This window comes from Peromyscus californicus, unplaced genomic scaffold, assembly GCF_007827085.1.
Source record: "Peromyscus californicus insignis strain IS unplaced genomic scaffold, ASM782708v3 Scaffold_4__1_contigs__length_199733344, whole genome shotgun sequence".
NCBI classification, from domain to species: domain Eukaryota; kingdom Metazoa; phylum Chordata; class Mammalia; order Rodentia; family Cricetidae; genus Peromyscus; species Peromyscus californicus.
Window position 1 is genome coordinate 178,327,255 of NW_026294562.1, and position 18,765 is coordinate 178,346,019.

General features: G+C 44.2%; 2 pseudogenes; both read left to right on the plus strand.

Moving 5' to 3' along the window:
- The first annotated feature begins 1,481 nt into the window (after nucleotides 1-1,481).
- Nucleotides 1,482-16,800, plus strand: LOC128124124 (uncharacterized protein C2orf78 homolog; annotated as a pseudogene).
- LOC128124125 (uncharacterized protein C2orf78 homolog) lies at nucleotides 15,523-18,085 on the plus strand (annotated as a pseudogene).
- The last annotated feature ends 680 nt before the right edge of the window (nucleotides 18,086-18,765 follow it).

Here is an 18,765-nt window from a genome sequence, read left to right on the forward strand (position 1 = left end):
TCTCTCTCTCTCTCTCTTCTCTCTCTCGATCTATCTTCTCTCTCTCTCTCAATTTCATTGGCTCTGTCTCTCTCTCTTCTTTTTTTTTGCAATGGTTATTCAGAGGTGAGCCAAGGCTATGCATGATAATTAGGATATGTTAGCTACTACACAGTCACACAAACCTAACATTTCACCTTCTTAATCCAATTTTCATATCATTAAAACAAGACTGTAAAATGTGGAGCTGGAGGAAATCCAGGGTTTTAGAAATTATTGCCTTGCAGGAGTGAGGAACTGGGTTTGGATACCTGAACCCATTTAGAAAGTCAGGCAACTGGGGGCATTTGAGTAATGCCAAGAGTTGGAAGACTCCGGCAATTTCTTGAAAATTATGGACCAGACAAGCTGCCTGATAGCAAACTTCCACCGAAATGAGGGTCACTCATAGAGAGACATGGGAAAGGAAAGGGAGGACCACACCCCAAGGGAATTCTGTCACCTCCCCATGATCACTATGCATGCACATAACACACAAACACCGAGGAAAACACAAACATCTGAGAAAACATGGTATCACATGGTTACCAGAAATAAGACAGTGGTTACAAGTCTCCCAACACAGATGCTGCCTGTGCTACTCAAGCAGAGCTCATAGGAATGCCTTCCCCACTGCTGTAGGGGTCTGAGTACTGAGGTGAACTGAAAAGTGGGGAACTGAAAAGTGCACTTACCAGGCACTGACTTCTTCCTTGACTCTTTTTCAGTGGTGAAAATGGAGACAACCCTGGGAATGACAGCTTCAGGCCAGACACTCTGCTGCAGAGTCCAGACCTCTGCAGTGCTTGCACCCAGGAAGTCCAGAAGACACCACCTGTCCATGGGGACTGGTCATTAACTGCCCCCATTGACATTTTTTTGGAATTCCTGCTCTTGCCTCCTGCTCCAAGCTTGGAACAAACAGAGAATAACGACTTGGATTTGATGACAGCTGATCTATCAACTCCTCTGGATGCCTATGAGGGCATAAAAGAAAACCAAGACCCATCACTTCTTCCTTTAACACATGCCAACATGCAGCAGGCCCTGAATTACACTGATTCAGGGAGCCTAAAACAGAAGGTTTCTCCTGACAATGCCACTTTGGGAAGCAGCAGCCTTGGTCAGGATGAGCCTGGGGTGCTGCAGAGTGTGATGGACTCCAGCATGGACTTTGCAGACATGACTACGCTGGTGGCAGATATTCACCTTCCTCTACTCTTCCACTCCCTCACTGAAATGAACCAATTCCAAGATCCCACAGCAACCCAATCCAAAGACATCAGGAGGGATCAGGACAAGGAAAGCATCATCAGTGTACAATTGGACCACGTGAAAAAGAATGGCCAGAAAGTCTTTTAGATGCTTGATGGACCTTCTCAGGCCAGAATCCATTCAAGGACCTGGTGGAGGAAGAAGAGGCTGTGGGCAGTGATGGGTCCAGTGAAGGGGCTATTGACAACATGCCCAAGCACATGGAGGGCAAAGCCCAGAAAGCCACACCTAGGATGCCCAGCAGAGCTATGGCTGAGGGGCAAGACAAGACCAAGGGTACCAGAGAAAACAACTCCACGAAAACAGAGGAGCTTAAACAGTCAAGGAAGAGTCAAGGCAGAAGAAAACACCACCAAGCCAAAGAACCAGAGGAAGAGGAATCCACCCGAGCTCTGCCATGACAGCTTTAAAAAGCCTCGAAATCACCTCGGCATTTGCATGCTAGAATCCATGCAAGTCTTTCACCCACTGGGGAAGAAGAGTGAGAAGAAAACTGACATATCCTCCTCCCAGGCTCAGCTAAACTTTAGCAGCAACAAAGATCCCAGGATAGGTCCACTCACCACATCCCTTCTGGATGTGCCATGTGATGTGCTAGGCCCTGGTAAATCCCCGAGCAATGCTCAGAGACCAGAGAGCAGTGCTCACAGGGAGTGTCCATCTCCTTCCCAGCATGAGCTGCCCCTACCTGGGAAGGTCAAGTTAGTACCTCTGCCTTTTCCAGCCCTGGAAAGTCCGCAAGCCAGTCTGGTTTCTAGAAAGCCTCTCTCCCTGGCTTCATGCAGGGCCCCCTGCCCACCGCAGTATACCCTGTGGGCCTCATTCCCACTTGGCTCAGCCTACCACACTCAAGCCATCTAAGCCAGCTCTTGCCAGCACTTCTCTGTTGGGCTCTGACAAGCAAGTTCTGCCTATTGCTACCAGTGCCACAAGAGCTAGCATAACCAACCCCATCCAGTCTTGCACTGGGCCTCAGCGATCTGCCTCTAGGCCTGGAACCTACAGGGCATCATCTCACACTTCACTATAGAGGGAGCTTGCCTCTGCTGACAAGAACAAGGCCCCATCAACTCACAAACCTCAAATCCAAAATCTGCTGCAAGATTTCAGCCATCAACCAATTCCATGTAGGAAAGTCCACATTCCAGGGCCAGTCTTCTCACAGCCCATCACAGAAGAGCAGAGACCAGACCAGGAGGCCATGAAGAGGCAGGCTCAACGGGAGAGAGAGAATGCTGCCAAGTACACCTCTCTGGGAAAACCACAGCTCTTCCTTCAGAGGCAGAAGGATAAGGAAATTTCCAGATATTTTGGCTATGTCATGAAAGGGCTGCCTTGGACTTTGGAACACAGTACTATTCAACATAGACAAGACTAGATATAGACACAGATATACAAGTATATATTGGATTTAAAGACTTGGATGTATGTGTACATATGTAGGTACATATGGAGTTAAGGAGATTAATATGTACATCCCCGGATTTATATATAAATGGTCAGACATAGTTTCTATACTTACAAATATTTGAAGACACTAAAAGTGACTGGAGAAGCTAAAGTCAGTTATATTTCACCCATGAATAATTATATATAGAGTGATTTGATGGTTTCTTCATACCTTAGCTATTATTAATTTATATTGCCAAAGTGGAAATGTTTTCCATAAGTATATCAAATGCTATCAGTCAGTGATAGTGTTTATTTAAGGTAAAAGTATCTAGCCAAAATCTGTAGTGGAATTAAAATTATTCTCCTTGACTTTTATTTTTCACTATACTGATTTGGTATGTTTCCTATAGTGTATACTGTATAGTGAACATATGCCTGCTCTTGCCACACTTACTCCCATTTGGAAACACTCACTCCAGCCCTTTAATCATCATTGGTCTGGGACTGAGCACCTCCAGGAATTTCATGATGAGATACAGGATTCCATGTATACACTATCAAGCACCCAAATTAAAGAGAAAATATACTATGTAGACTATCTTCCTGAGATTGATTTCATTTGATTACTATTTTTATCTTAAGTTGTATCCATCCTTGAAATTATCCATTTAATACTTTAATTCATTTTGTGTATGTGGGTGTGTGTTTGTGCGTTGTCCACTCGAATTTCTGTGGAACACATATGCGAGGTGCCCACAGAGGCCAGAAGAGGGCATCAGACCTCTAAGGTCTGGAACTAAGGGAGATTGAAAGCCACCAGGAGGCAAGCCTGGGGACTCTACAAGAAAAGCAAGTGTTCTTATCTACTGAGCCATCGCATGAGCTCAGTTAAATCCATATATTGCAAACAACAGGACTTCATTTTCCCTATGGCTGAAAAGACTTCACGTTCTACGAACATCCCATTTTCTTCACCCATGGCAATGCTGTTGGACACCATGCTTGGTACCCTAATGTTCTTGAAACGGTGCTGCAGTCAACACTGATGGGCAAGTACCTCTCTAATATATTGAGTTCTTTGGAAAGGCATATATGAACCATGGGGTGGGCCAGGTTTAGGCTTTTGGAGGATCCTCCACACTGACATCCAATCAGGCTGGAAATCTTTCCATCCTCTCCAGCATTGGATCGCATTCCTTTCTGTGAACTCTCTCAGTGGTGGCTGTCATTTCTTTGCTAGTTGGCCTTGGATGGCATCTAGGAGGTTCACTATGCATTTCCCTGATTCCTCCTCCATCTGAACCTTTGTATGTCCTCACTCCCCTTTTTAAGAAATCAGGGAGGACTGTCTTTCTCTTTGTACTTTACTACATGGGTTGCCTTCCTCCTTATGATTTATGTATTTTATCTAATTCTAAATAATCTAAATATTAATCTTCTCACAGGGGTAGCAATAGCAAAGATGTCTTCCTGTTCTCTAGGACCCCCTCTCAAATAACTGTTTCTTTTTTTCTATCAACAAATGCTTTACTTCCCTGAGAGACCATCTGTCAACTACAGCCAGGATTTCTTGCGTGGCTGGTGTGTTGCTCCATCCTGGACTTTCTCTGATCATTCAACACTTTCGCATACTCTGTGCTCTGATATTATCAGGATTACTCACACTGTTGCCTCTGAGGCACTTGGAATTTCTTTGAGAGGGTGACACATAGGAAATATAACTCATTGATTTCTTAATTTTCTTTTAGTTTCTTGAGACAGGTTCTCTCTCCATAACTCTGCACGTTCAGGAACTAACTATGTTGATCAGACTAGCCTTGAACTCACAAACATCAGCCTGCCTCTACCTTTGCCAATATCTCTGCTTCTGCTTATGACTCTGCCTCTGCCTCTCCAATTGCCTTGGCCATGACCCTGGCCCTGGCGCTGCCTCAAATGTGCTGAAACTAAAGGAATGCTCACACAAACTAAATGGAATCAATTCTCTTTCTGTCTATGTGGACTTCCAAGTTTGCCAGCATGATTGGATGAAGAGGCCATGTGTAAGTCAAGGTGCATTTTTGGCATCTACTCATAATCCCAAGAGACTTAACTGAATGTGTTTATAACTGGAATTCAACTCAGACTGATGTTTCTGAATATCTGCAGCTAAAGCAGAGATCCTAAGAATGTCATCCAGCTGTTGTAGAGGCCTAAGTACAGAGGTGCACTGAGAGGAGGGGACATCCCACTTACCAGGGACTGACTTCTTCCTTTACTCTTTTTCAGTGGTGCAAAGGGAGACTTCCCTGGGAATCACACATCAAGCCAGATTCTCTGTCCGCTGCAGAGCAGAACTCTGTACTCCTGCAACTTGATTAGCAGATGACGACACCACCTGTGGATGTTGGCAAGTCATTAACTGCCCCCATCCACAACCTTCAGAATTCCTAGCATTGCCACAAGATCCATGCCTGGAACAAACAGAGAATGTCAACCTGCATGAGATGGCAGCAAATCCTTCAATGCCTCTGGATGCCTATGAGTGCACGAGAGAAAACCAAGATCCATCTCTCCTCCCTTTAGCACACCCCAACATGCAGCATCCCTTGCACTTCACTGATGCTGGGAGCCTAGGGCAGAAGCTTGCTTCTGATAACACCTCCTTTGGAAGCACATTCTTGGTCAGGATGAGTCTGGAACATGCACAGTGTGTTGGCCTCCAGCATAGACTTGCAGACATGACTACACTGATGGAAGAAGTTCACCTTCCCAACTGCTCAACTCTGTCTCTGAACTAAACTAATTCCAGGTTCCCACAGTCACCCAATGCAAAGGCTCCAGGGTCTTCAGGAGCGATCAGGCCCAGTAAAGATAAGGTGTCATCAGCAAACCCTTAAACCAGGTGAGGAAGGATGAGGAGAAACGCTCTAATCTGTTTCATGGAGCTTCTCTGGCTAGAATCTAGTGTCAAGATCATGTGGAGGGAGAGATGCTGGGGCCTGAGAAGGGGATATTGACAACATGGCCAAGCAAATGGAGGGCAAAGCTCAGAAAGCCATACTCTGCAAGCCCAGCAGTCCTAGCGTTCATGGGCAAGACCAGGCCAAGAGAACTAGAGAAAACACCTCCAAGAAAGCTGAATGAACTGAAGCCATCAAGTCACAGAGTCAAGACAGAAGACAAGCCCACTATTCTCAACACCAAGTGGAAGCAGGATCTATCTGAGCTCAGTCATGGTAGCTTTTAAAAGCCTCAAACACACCTCAGCATGTACATGCTGGAGTCCATGAAGGTCTGTTATTCACTGTGAACGAAGGAAGAGAAGAAAAATGGTATCTCCTGAGCCTTCAACACTATTAGAGCACTAATCTGTGCTCTAATAGCATCAGAGATTGTCCCACTTTAGCCTCTTACGCATTTGGCATTTCTTTTCCAGGGATACATATTGTAAACAGAATTCATTTACTTATTAATTCACTTTTAGATTCTTGAGACAGGGACTCTCTCCATAGCCCAGCATGTCCTGGAACTGGCTACATTGAACAGGCAATCACTGAGCTAAAAAGTCCTGCCTGCCTCCCCCTCTGCCTCCACCTCCATCTCAGCCTCTGCTTCCACCTTTGTCTCCTCCTCCGCTGCCTCAAGAGTGCTGGGACTAAAGGATTGCTCCAAGAAGCCAAGTGCAATCAAGGCTCTTCTGTGTAGGTGAATAACAACATTTCAGTGTATGACTTCATGAGGTGGACTTGTGTACTCCAGGGTCCATTTTTTTGATCATACCTAAAATCCAAAGAGATGTGTTTACAGATGGAATGCCACGCCCACGACGGTGTCGCCCATGTGACAAATGCCTTGGATGAGGTGGCTACGTGGGAAAGGGGGGCTCACGGCCCTCGGGTCTATGCCCCCGGCGACCTCTTATCAATCTGCCCGAATCATGGTGCCAGGCTACACGGAACCACACAAAATCTGCTTGCAGAGGCTGGCTGGCATTCTGCCTTTTTTTCTCTTTGCAGCTGTGACTATTGCTGTTTCCTTGTGTATTGATTTCAGGGAGTTAGCTCTCAATGTTTCTGATGTGCCCCATAAAGAGAAAAATGATTCCTCAAAAGTGGCCTCAATACTCCCACCTATAATTCAAGCTTTTAGGCAAAAAGTTAAAGAGGCTCCTAGAAATTTGAGGGAATTTATGAATGATTTAGAGCAAAAAGAACTTATGACTCAGAGGGACAAAGATTCTAGTGAGGAGAGAATGAAAGTAAAAGTCCAGGAACTCATAAGCAATCCACACGTGCAGCCAACAGCAGCTGCAAGGAAGCAGTTACAGGAACTAACCAGTCCTACAAGAATTATCCAGGGACAAATAGAGTTTCTCATCAAGGGTCGGTGGTGGCAACCCCCTAACTTTAATCCTAGATATAATAATTATTTGGAGCCATTGCCCTTTACGGGAGCTTATGATAAACATGGGAACCAATGGGTGACTCATAATAGTATGAAAACAGAATGGCATAAGTTACAGTTCATGGAAAGAATAGCTAGGTCCCAACCCCCCTGGTGCCTTCTCACCTGCAAGCAAAGGTTAAATATTTTCACACAAATGAAACCATGGTTAGAACGATGGTGGGAAGGGTGTAATTTTGATACAAAACAAAGGTCTAATAATTACATAGAAGGAAAACTTCAGCTAGGGCCGTAATGTTCTCTATCTGGATGAGGAACCACAAAAGAGGACATAACACCTGTACTCATGAGATCTGTTAGTCATTCTGAGAAAATTGTGTGACCACATTGTTAATTCTATGTCTATCGCCCCACTGGCCGATTGCCATGTTTCCTCAAATGAATGTATAAAAAACACTGCTTGATCTGAGTAAAATTGCAGCAGTTTCACAGCATACTCTCGTGTCTGTGTCTGTCTGTCATTCGCCGAATCTCACTTATCCTGAGTACCTTCGACCTGTTCTCCCTCGGTCTGGTGTTCCTACTGAGACCCAGTCTGAGGCAATGGAACTTGACTTGGATTCATTTTTCCCTACAATCTGCCTTGTTTCATTTGTAGGTTGTACTTGCTACAATGCCTGTGAAGTTCTGACCTTATGTGATGTGTGCTTATCCTATCCTGGGTATTTTGATCTTTTTGGTAAAGTTATGTTGCTTTACTACTTCTAGGAAGTGGGGCATTTGAATTTTACTGAGGAATTGTATTCATTCTCTCCATAGAGTTTCATGGTGCACCTTTCTTCAAAATATCAAACCCCCAACTATTGTGTAGGCCCCAAATTGTTCATTCTAATAAGGGCTATGTCCAGACTGACCCAACTAGAAAATGTTAACAAACCCAGCATGAAAAGATCCTACTAACTGTATGCAATGATCCTCACAGGGACAAATTCCAGTAGAAGAGAATGATGGATAGCAATGTCTTTGGGAGGCATCAGGTTTTATCACTCTCTGTATGTGGTTTTCATTATAGATTTGGGCACTGCCATGAGACTACTATGCTTCACTTTACATCATAGGAGCAATAGAAAGACATTTGAATGTATATCTTCTAACCTTGATATTATTATTTTAATCTTTATGTTTTCAAACTAAATGTCTTGTAGAATAATCCTTATTAAACAAAGCTCAGGAAACATTTTTCATAATAAAGCAATTCACACAATGCTGTACTTGTATTGAATCCTTCCCAATAACATTAGTTCTCATTGTACTATTCATGGAACATGTTCTTTTAAAACTGTATATTGTATAGTAAGCCAGTAACTTTGTGACCAAGGCCTACCCATTCCTTAACTCTCACCAAAAATCTTAGACATTGACATCGGCTTGACATTTCCTCCCAAGTCATGAATGGAACCATGGAGATATGTGTAAACTAGGATCCATATATACAAACAGCATCCGGAGATATTTGTCTGGGACTGGATACATATGGTATAATATGATTATCACGAGTTACAAGAACTCTCCTGCAATCACCTTGACTAAATTCATCACTTCAGCTGAAATGGTTCTGTTGTGTGTAGACATCACATATTCCTTCTCCATTGCTCTGTTATTGGACAGCAAGATCAGCTAACATAGAAATTCCTGAAAAATGCTGCAATCTATACTGATGTGCAAAGCAATAACATGTTTAATTCCTTGGAATAGTATAGATGGGAATGAGATAGACCAGGTGACGGTGTTTAGAGACAGTCCATACTGAAATACAGAGAATGTAGAATACTTAACTGTATAGCCACCAATGAATTGGTATTTCCTGTGGAAGAAATACTTGGAAGTCCCCTACTTTCACTTAACACTCCACTTCTATTCCCTAGCATCAGAAAGACCATTTTCCAATGGGCCTGATGGTCAAATGCAAGTAACATCTAGAATGACAAGTCAAGATTTCATGAATCTCCATGGCTCCTTCTACTATGTACAGTAAAGCTTCACAGCCACAGACCTATCACTGCATCCATCTCTTCAATTACTTTCTAAAGTCTCCATCCATCAGAGATAATCACTGCTAATGTATCACAATGGGATGTTCCTTTGATTTTGGAGTAAATGGGCATGCTTCTCTATTCTACCCTACTGCTCTATTCTACCTTACTGCTCTAGCTCTCAATTCATTTGTACTCCTACTTGAAGGACAATCCCTGAGCTTTGGATGGACTGCTTTGTACATGATCCATTTCTGAGTACCAGCCAGCCATCTCACCACAACAGCAGCCATTAAGTCTCAGCAGCTGAAACAATTACAACTCTCTCCATCAGCAACAGAAACAAATGCCAAAGGATGGCCAGCAAGGAAGCATACTGTTACAGTTACATCTGCACCTGAAACTACATTAATCTCCTGCAAAATTGCAAAGGTTTAGAAGGGAAACGTAGAGATCCAACAATTCCAGTCAACAAAACAATAGCAGTTGTCTTCCCTCTGGGATGTAGGAACTACTCAGTCACAGAACATTTTGTGGTGGACTGCAGTACAAGGTAAGAATTCCCTTCTGTGCATGTGTACACAAATCAAATTGGAGAGTTATTGCAAATATACTTAACAACTTTCCTTTCTCTTTACCAGTATATACATTTCTTTTGAAATTTTTCTATGTGGGGGAGACATCCAACAACCTAATAGCACAATTCCTGACCATTCTCACTCAAAATGATGGACGAGCCTGCTTGGTCTATGAAAGCAGGTCAACTGGCTATCAGAAAGGGGGTTCCAGCTCCGGGCAAGTCTGAACTTTTCCTATCCTGCAAATCATTCAGTTTGGCCCTTTTCTACTTCTTGCTCATAACTTACAACAGGATCACATTTACTTTCATATTTTAGGAGGTACTAAGGACCTTCATGGCCAACATATCCTGAGGTTGAAGCCCTGCTCTGGCACTTATCATTTAGCAGGCATCTGTCTTTAGGGAGTGCCATTTTTCTACCCATGCAGGATACCATCTTTCAAATTATTTAACTTACATTAGCTTTTCTTGGAGATGCTGTCCCAAAACAATATCTTATCATATTTTTTGTTATCTTTTGAAAGCTTTTTCTTTTGTAAAGAGGGACAGAAGGTTAGTAGGTACTGAGAAGTGAGGACTCAGAAAAGAATTAGAAGGAGTACAGGGTGTGGAAACTAAGATCACTATAGGCTGTTAGAGGAAATAAGTTCATTATTACACTGAAAGAAAAGTAATATGCAAATGTTTAAAAATAAAACAACAGAAATGATAGAAATTAAACACAGAACACAGTTCTATCTACCTATCTCTCTATCTCTCTATCTATATCTATCTATCTATCTATATTCATCTATCTATCTATATTCATCTATCTATCTATTCATCTATGTCTCCTTTTGCTCCACTCTCAGAATTCTCAAAAACACATGCCAAGTAACGTTCTACTCACTTGGGTCTAGGCTGCTAAAAGAGGGTGCTTTTTTCTGTATGGAGCTACAATCAGGAGCCTGGATGAACCTTCCAACTTTCAGTCACTGCCACTTGGAATGTGTCATATTATCTGACAAGTGGTCAGTCATGAAGGAAACTGCAAGGGTGAAAGACAAAGGCAGCCTGCTGGCCTACGAAAAAGGACAGTCTTATTGCAGTGTTTTCCCAAGCACTACAAAACATGAAACAATCTGTATGCAGGAACAGTTCTACTGAGCTGGGCGTGTAGATGCAAACTACAGCAGTAGCTCAGTGTAAAAGAGGTCCCAAGGGAAAGTGCTGACAGCTCATGTGAATGCAGGAGGAGAGCTAAACAAGCTCTAGGGTCATTTTCAATGAGGACTGACAGACACTGTCATAGTAGTTCTTGTTGAGGAAGTTAAAGTAAGAAAAGTCTATAAATGCACACTACACCCATGCCATAAGAAAGTCTATGAACCCTCCAGTGAGTGAACCCTCCAGTGAGTGAACAAAGAGAATGATAACAATCAAAACCAAAATGAGAGAACACACAAGATTTACCCATATTTTAACAAAATATCATATTCCTGTCTAAGAAGATACACTGAGGTGGGAAATGGGTTGTTGTTTATTTTTTTCAAATATAAAGCAAAATTGTAGGATAAAAGAGCCAGCCAAAGAAACACACAGTGACCCTGAAAACATGGCTCTAAAAGCAGAGTCAAAAGTTTAAAAAGGGCCAGTTGGAAAAAAAAAACACACTTTGGCCCTGAAACGAGAGTCAAAGAAACACACTATGCCCCAACACACTAATCAAAAAACAACAAATCCCTGAGCATAAATTCTAACCAATTTCTAAGTTATTCTAAACTGAGGGAATGGAATCTGAGCAATTCTCACCCTGAAAAACTTCACCCTGGAAAAACTCCCCTACTAAGAAGCCCTCCATAAGCCCTGTACCTGTTGAGTTGGGAACTGCCTTTTTCCACACAGGCAAAGGCAGCCACACTCCTGGATTCTACCCTACCAATAAATCGATTGAATGAGGTTTGGGTGAGACCTTCTTTTGCCAGAACAGAGCAGATTAGAGAAGTAATATTAGCTAGAGTGGAGCAGAGCAGAGCAGAAATGTTAACACTTTCCCTGGGGAAAACCTTCCCCTAACAAAGCAGAGTTGTTACATTGGGGAAAGCTTTCCCTGGAGCAGGGATGTAACCTGCTATGCTTAAGTTCACCTTGTGCTATTCCTTGGCTATCAACTGCCAGGATCACTTTTCAACAAGCTGCAACACTTACAAAAGCAACTACATTGCATTTTCATGTAACCCACCACCACATACCAACAAATGCCTTCCTCCTCCAGGTGTTCCATCTCTATTTAGCCTTTTCTCAGGAAAAGGCATGGCAGAGAATGCTAGAAGCCTAGGATTCTGCAGAGACTGTTGCCAGGAGGAAGAAGCTTCAGTAACTGTCACACTCATTATACTTGTGGATGAACAGAGAAAGCGGCCAGACTCAGTGACTAACAACCTCAATACTGTAAGAAGGGAGGCAAGATACAAAGAATGTCCATGTGTCAGAGACCAGAGTGAGATACAAAATGAGCACCCAAACAACAGGGGTTACCCCTCAAGTGCTTGCTACAACCAGCAGCATCAAATTACAAACATCTTCACGATGGACAGAAGACCACTGCTTCTGGAAGTTCAACATGATACTTTCTACCACTTTCACCACTAGGATACAGGTTCACCCTAGTCCAAGAATCAAACCCTACGAAAAAGGGATGAAAAGCAGAGAAGGGAGATGTGAGTCCTGCCTGGGGCAACACAGATTAAGGAAGGCATCTAGGAGAAGAGAAGATTCTTGGAGTTCATCATCCAAGTTGCTTTTAATACACTCAGCCCTGTCCTTCAACACAGTCACAAAGGAACCCTTTGATCTCTTCCTTGGTTTATGGACAGACAACGACAACTCATAAATCAGATCAACTAAAAAGGTTTCTCACACCAGTTCCATCCACCCAGATGTTACTCTCCTTCCTGCACAAGACTACTTACTGTATGTACAGTGTATGATGATGGGAGACTTTCTCGTGGACGGTGACAGCTCATAGGAACCATACACACATTTTCATCAGGGAACCTTTAAGAAGCTCTGCCAATACACTGGAATAAACATCAGGGGAAGGGGGACTTCCATGGCAGGATTGCCTCCTTTCACTAGCACATACCTCAAACTCCATGGCTATTGTTGGTCTCCTGGCATCCTATCCAACTAACTCCATCTATTACCTCAGAATTGGACCTTCCCATTGGCTGCTGTCCCAATTATGACATCATTCTCAGTCCAAGACTACCACCTCCTGCTTCTTGGAGTTTCAAGGGCGATGCTGGTAAACAAATTTGCATCATCACAGGTCCCCTGTGACCAGTGACCAGTAAGTGCTGTCTGATACCGGACACACTTGCCACTCAGGTGAGCTGATCAGACAAGGACAACCAATTGTCTTGCTCAATTGTTCTGTGGATTGCTGATACTATCCCTCCAACCATTGCAGGTAAGGAAAGAAACTTTTAAACATTTCTTTGGATCACTTCTCCCCTTATTTTTATTATACTTTTAAATCTTTGTTTAGTGGGGATAACATTGATGCTGATAAAGATATCTGGAATTGAATGTCACATTTAGATTTGGTTCTTACTGGGGTTAGAATACATGGAAATAAGGAAGATACACTGCAGAGACGACCCTGATGTACACAAAGGCAGTTGCGAACTGAATGTTACAGATAACCACAGATTAAATAAAAAGACACAAGACATTGTCACATCACAACCCATTATTATGCAGCCACACTGTTGAGATTAGTCTAGGTAAAGGTTTCCTGTCACATATAGAAAACAATATCCAGCTCTAGACCCTGGCTCTTACACTCTATCCAGCCCATCTTCCACATCATCCTCCACATCTTTTGGTTGTGTTGGATGTTATCAACATGGGCTGGGTACTCCATAAACAGTTGTTCTCTGGACAAGAACTGACACACCAGTGTGTGCAGGAAATCTCACAAGGATTCCCAACTAAGAGAGTTACAAGAAATTAAAAATTACTGTGGAAATATTCATTGAAGAATCGATTTAACCAACTATTAAATTAAGAAATAATCTTATTCAGAGATGAACTCCACAATACATTTGTAGTCCCAAGACATCATATGAAACACAGGCAATCAACATGAAATGTTATCAGCAGGTTGTATTCATTTAGTCATATATGTATATAAGCTGAATGGTTATATAAAAGAGGTAATGACTTACACAAAAAGTAGTGGGGAACAGAAGGAGTTAGATGACCAAGGGATTCTTAGCTAAATACAGTGCTTAAATATGAAATTCCTGATACATCATTTCATTAAGAAAGCTCACAGTAGAGCCAAGCTTGGTGGACATGAAAAAGAACCTACAATGCCAGCACTATGGTGCAGAGGCAGGCCAGTCTGTGTGATTTCAAGGTCATACTGATCTAGGTACAGAGACTCTGTCTCTCTGCATAGAGGATGATCTGCACTGAACAGGACAAAGGCACAGGCATGAGAAGCTGTCTAAGGTTCTCCTACTTTTAACACTTCTGTTCTGAGACACAGGTGTGAGAACAAGACAAAGCAGGGCAAAGAAGCGTGTTGTCTAGTCAGAGGAAGGGTCAACATGGATCAAATAGGAAGTGCATGCCAACACAGAATAGGCAGCTCATCAAATGAGTGTTATCCTATCCATTACCAAGAATCATTCTGAACCATTTGTTTGGGATATGTGAGGAAAAATAGATCTCAGACTCTCCCAAATAGTACAAACTGCAGATAACAAAGCTCCCCATGGGAAACCACACAGATTCCCTCTCACCATTCTTCCCATTTTCCTCTTGCTTCCTACAGAAAATTTCCAAAGTGCACCTTTCTTTGGGACAGAATGTGCTCTGCAGCTCCCTGTGCCTGTGCTGAGGAATGCCATGCCCATAGTAGGAAGTGTGTGCAACTTCTCCAGGGTCTCCACCCCAGCTGTGAGTTCAGCATGGCTCCTGGCATCAGACTCCAGCACTTGTTCCCAGGAGCTCATGGAGAGTGCCTACCCCTACCTACCAGCTGGCACAACCATGGTGACTGAACTGACTGGCCAGGGCCAGAGCTCTGCCTCAGCACTCTCCTATCCAGGTGTTCTCCAGTGGGATCCCACGGGAAGCACTGACAGGAGGGGAGCTGCACTCCAGGACTTCACTGTAACTGTCATTGACCAGAATACCACATTCTCCTCCTTGTCTATGACAGCCCAGGGTGATAATATTTTAGATCCCAATGCCATAGTCCCCTCCTATCCAATACTATCTGCCAGGCTTGTTCAGGCCACACCACCACAGGTGCCAAATCAAGGATACAGCCTGGCACCTTCCTACCAGGAGGGCAGCCAGGTCTATTAAATGACCTCAACAGCTTGGGCCCTCTGAATGCTGGAGAACTGAGCCAGTGCCTGCAGGCCTGTGGCTCGGTGTCCTACTCCGGGGGTCAGGCCTCTGCTCTACAACCGGACATGGTGATGATGCCAAAGGAAATTCAGCCAACGAATGTCCAAATATCCTTCTCCACCTGTGCCATCTACTATCCCACACCTGCTCAAGACATGCCAGACACCAGTCTTTCAGGTGAGTAAAGTCAGGAGAGAAGGACTGAGATCAGGACTCAAAGCAGACACAGCTAAAACTTTCAGGAGTGAATGTCCTCAGGGACAAAAATGGGAGTCCTGAGAGCTCAGCCTTGGCCTGGCTCACCATCCCCATCTTCAGTCTCTATAATGACTGACAATGTATGGCAATGAGTGGCACCCATCCTCCATTAAGTCATGTCCAAGGACACCACCACAGACACACACATCACTGACCTAGCTTATCAGTCCCATGCACCATTACACAGCAATCACCTCCTTCCTAATCTATTCCTCAGGGCTGAGTAAGACACCAAGGCCTTTCTGTTTGAGAACACTTTATTTTCTCTGGGTTCAATTCTGACTCTAGAGCAGTGCAACTCCAAATCTGTCCTAGAAGAACTATTACTCGCAGATTACAAGTGCTGGCCCTGCTGTTCTCTTACAAGCATAAGTGCATTGAAAGTCCAGGATACCCGGTGTACCAGTGTACAACTGCTAAGTTGAGCAAAGCTTCTCTCTCTCTCTCTCTCTCTCTCTCTCTCTCTCTCTCTCTCTCTCTCCTCTCTCTGTTACTTTCTGTTTCCAGTGTATAATTGCTAAGTTGGGCAAAGATTTTTCTCTCTCTTCTCCCTCTACCATTCACCATGCCCCTCCTTCTCTCTCTCACTCTCTCTCACTCTCACTCTCTCTCTCCCTCTCCCTCTCCCTCTCTCTCCCCTTTTCTTTTGCTATGGTTATTCAGAGGTGATCCAAGGCTATACAGGATCACTAGGATATGTTCTAAACTACAAACATAACACAAGCTAAAGATTTCACCTTATGAAACCAATTTTCACATCATTAATAACAAGACTGTGAAATGTGGAGCTGGAGGAAATCCAGGGTTGTAGGATTAGGAACTTTGCAGGAGTGAGGAACTGGGTTTGGTTACCTGAACCCATTTAGAAAGTCAGGCAACTGGGGGCATTTGAGTAATGCCGAGAGTTGGAAGACAAGGGTAAGTTCTTGAAAATTGTGGAGCAGACAACCTGCCTGATAGCAAACTTCCACGGAAATGAGGGTCACTCTTACAGAGACATGGGAAAGGAAAGGGAGGACCACACCCCAAGGGAATTCTGTCACCTCCCTATGATCACTATGCATGCACACAACACACAAACCCCGAGGAAAACACAAACATCTGAGAAAACATGATATCACATGGGTACCAGAAATAAGACAGTGGTCACAAGTCTCCCAACAGAAGTGCCATGCCGCCTGTGCTGCTTAAGCAGAGCTCATAGGAATGCCTTCCCCACTGCTGTAGGGGTCTGAGTACTGAGGTGCACTGAAAAGTGGGGAGCACCTCACTTACCAGGCACTGACTTCTTCCTTGACTCTTTTTCAGTGGTGAAAATGGAGACATCCCTGGAATTGACAGCTTCAGGCCAGACACTGTCTGCTGTACAATACAGACCTCTGCAGTGCCTATAACCACGATGTCCAGAAGACACCACCTGTCCATTAGGACTGGTCATTAACTGCTCCCTTGTACAGTTTTTTGGAATTCCTGCCCTTGCCTCCTGCTTCGAACTTGGAACAAACAAAGAATAACGACTTGGATTTGATGACAGCTGATCTATCAACTCCTCTGGATGCCTATGAGGACATAAAAGAAAACCAAGACCCATCACTTCTCCCTTTAGCACATGCCAACATGCAGCAGGCCCTGGACTACACTGATTCAGGGAGCCTAAAACAGAAGCTTTCTCCTGACAATGCCACCTTGGGAAGCAGCAGCCTTGGTCAGGATGAGCCTGGGGTGCTGCAGAGTGTGATGGACTCCAGCATGGTCTTTGCAGACATGACTACACTGGTGGCAGATATTCACCTTCCCCGACTCTTCAACTCAATCACTGAAATGAACCCATTCTAAGATCCCACAGCAACCCATACCAAAGATATCAGGAGGGATCAGACGAGGAAATCATCCTCAGTGTGCCATTGGACCACATGAAAAAGAATGGCCAGAAAGTCTTGGAGATGCTTGATGGACCTTCTCAGGCCAGAATCCATTCAAGGACCTGGTAGAGGGAGAAGAGGCTGTGGGCAGTGCTGGGTCCAGTGAAGGGACTATTGACAACATGCCCAAGCACATGGAGGGCAAAGCCCAGAAAGCCACACCTAGCATGTCCTGCAGAGCTAGGGCTCAGGGGCAAGACAAGACCAAGAGAACCAGAGAAAACTACTCCAAGAAAACAGAGGAGCTGAAGCAGTCAAGGAACAGGGTCAAGGAGGAAGAAAACACCACCAAGCCAAAGAACCAGAGAAAGAGGAATCCACCTGAGCTCAGCCATGACAGCTTTAAAAAGCCTGGAACTCACCTCGGCATGTACATGCTAGAATCCGTGCCAGTCTTTCACCCACTGGGGAAGAAGAGTGAGAAGAAAACTGGCATCTCCTCCTCCCAGGCTCAGCTAAACCTCAGTAGCAACAAAGATCCCAGGACAGGCCCAGTCACCACATCCTTTCTGGATGTGCCATGTGATGGCTGAGGCCCTGGTAAATCCCCGAGCAATGCTCAGAGACCAGAGAGCAATGCTCACAGGGATTGTCCATCTCCATCCCAGTATGAGCTGCCCCCACCTGGGAAGGTCAAGTTAGTACCTCTGCCTTTTCCAGCCCTGGACAAGCTGCAAGCAAAACTGGTTTCTAGAAAGCCTCTCTCCCTGGCTTCATGCAGCGCCCTCTACCCCCTCCCCCCCCAACCCTGCAGGATACCCTGTGAGGCCTCATTCCCACTCCTCTCAGCTTTCCACACTCAAGCCATCTAAACCAGCTCCTGCCAGCACTTCTTTGATGGCCTCTGACAAGCCAGTTCTGCCTATTGCTACCAGTGCCACACGAGCTAACATAACCAACCCCATCCAGTCTTGCCCTGGGCCTCAGCCAGCTGTCTGCAGGCCAGTATCGTACAGGGCATCATCTCACACTTCACTCCAGAGGGAGCTTGCCTCTGCTGACAAGAACAGGGCCCCATCACCTCACAAACTTCAAATCCAATATTTGCTGCAAGACTTCAGCCGCCAACCAATTCCATGGAGGAAAGTCTACATTCCAGGGCCAGTCATCTCACAGCCCATCACAGAAGAGCAGAGACCAGAGTGGGAGGCCATGAAGAGGCAGGCTCAACGGGAGAGAGAGAATGCTGCCAAGTACACCTCTCTGGGAAAACCACAGCTCTTCCTTCAGAGGCAGAAGATTATGGAAATTTCCTGATAGTTTGGCTATGTCATGTAAGAGCTGGCCTAGACTTGGAACACAGTACTAGTCAACACAGAGAAGGTCAGATACAGACACAGATATACAAGTATATATTGGATTTAAAGACTTGGATGTATGTGTACATATGTAGGTACATATGAAGTCAAGGTGATTAATATGTACATCCCAGGATTTATATATAAATTGTCAGACATAATTTCTATACTTCTAAATATTTGAAGACACTAAA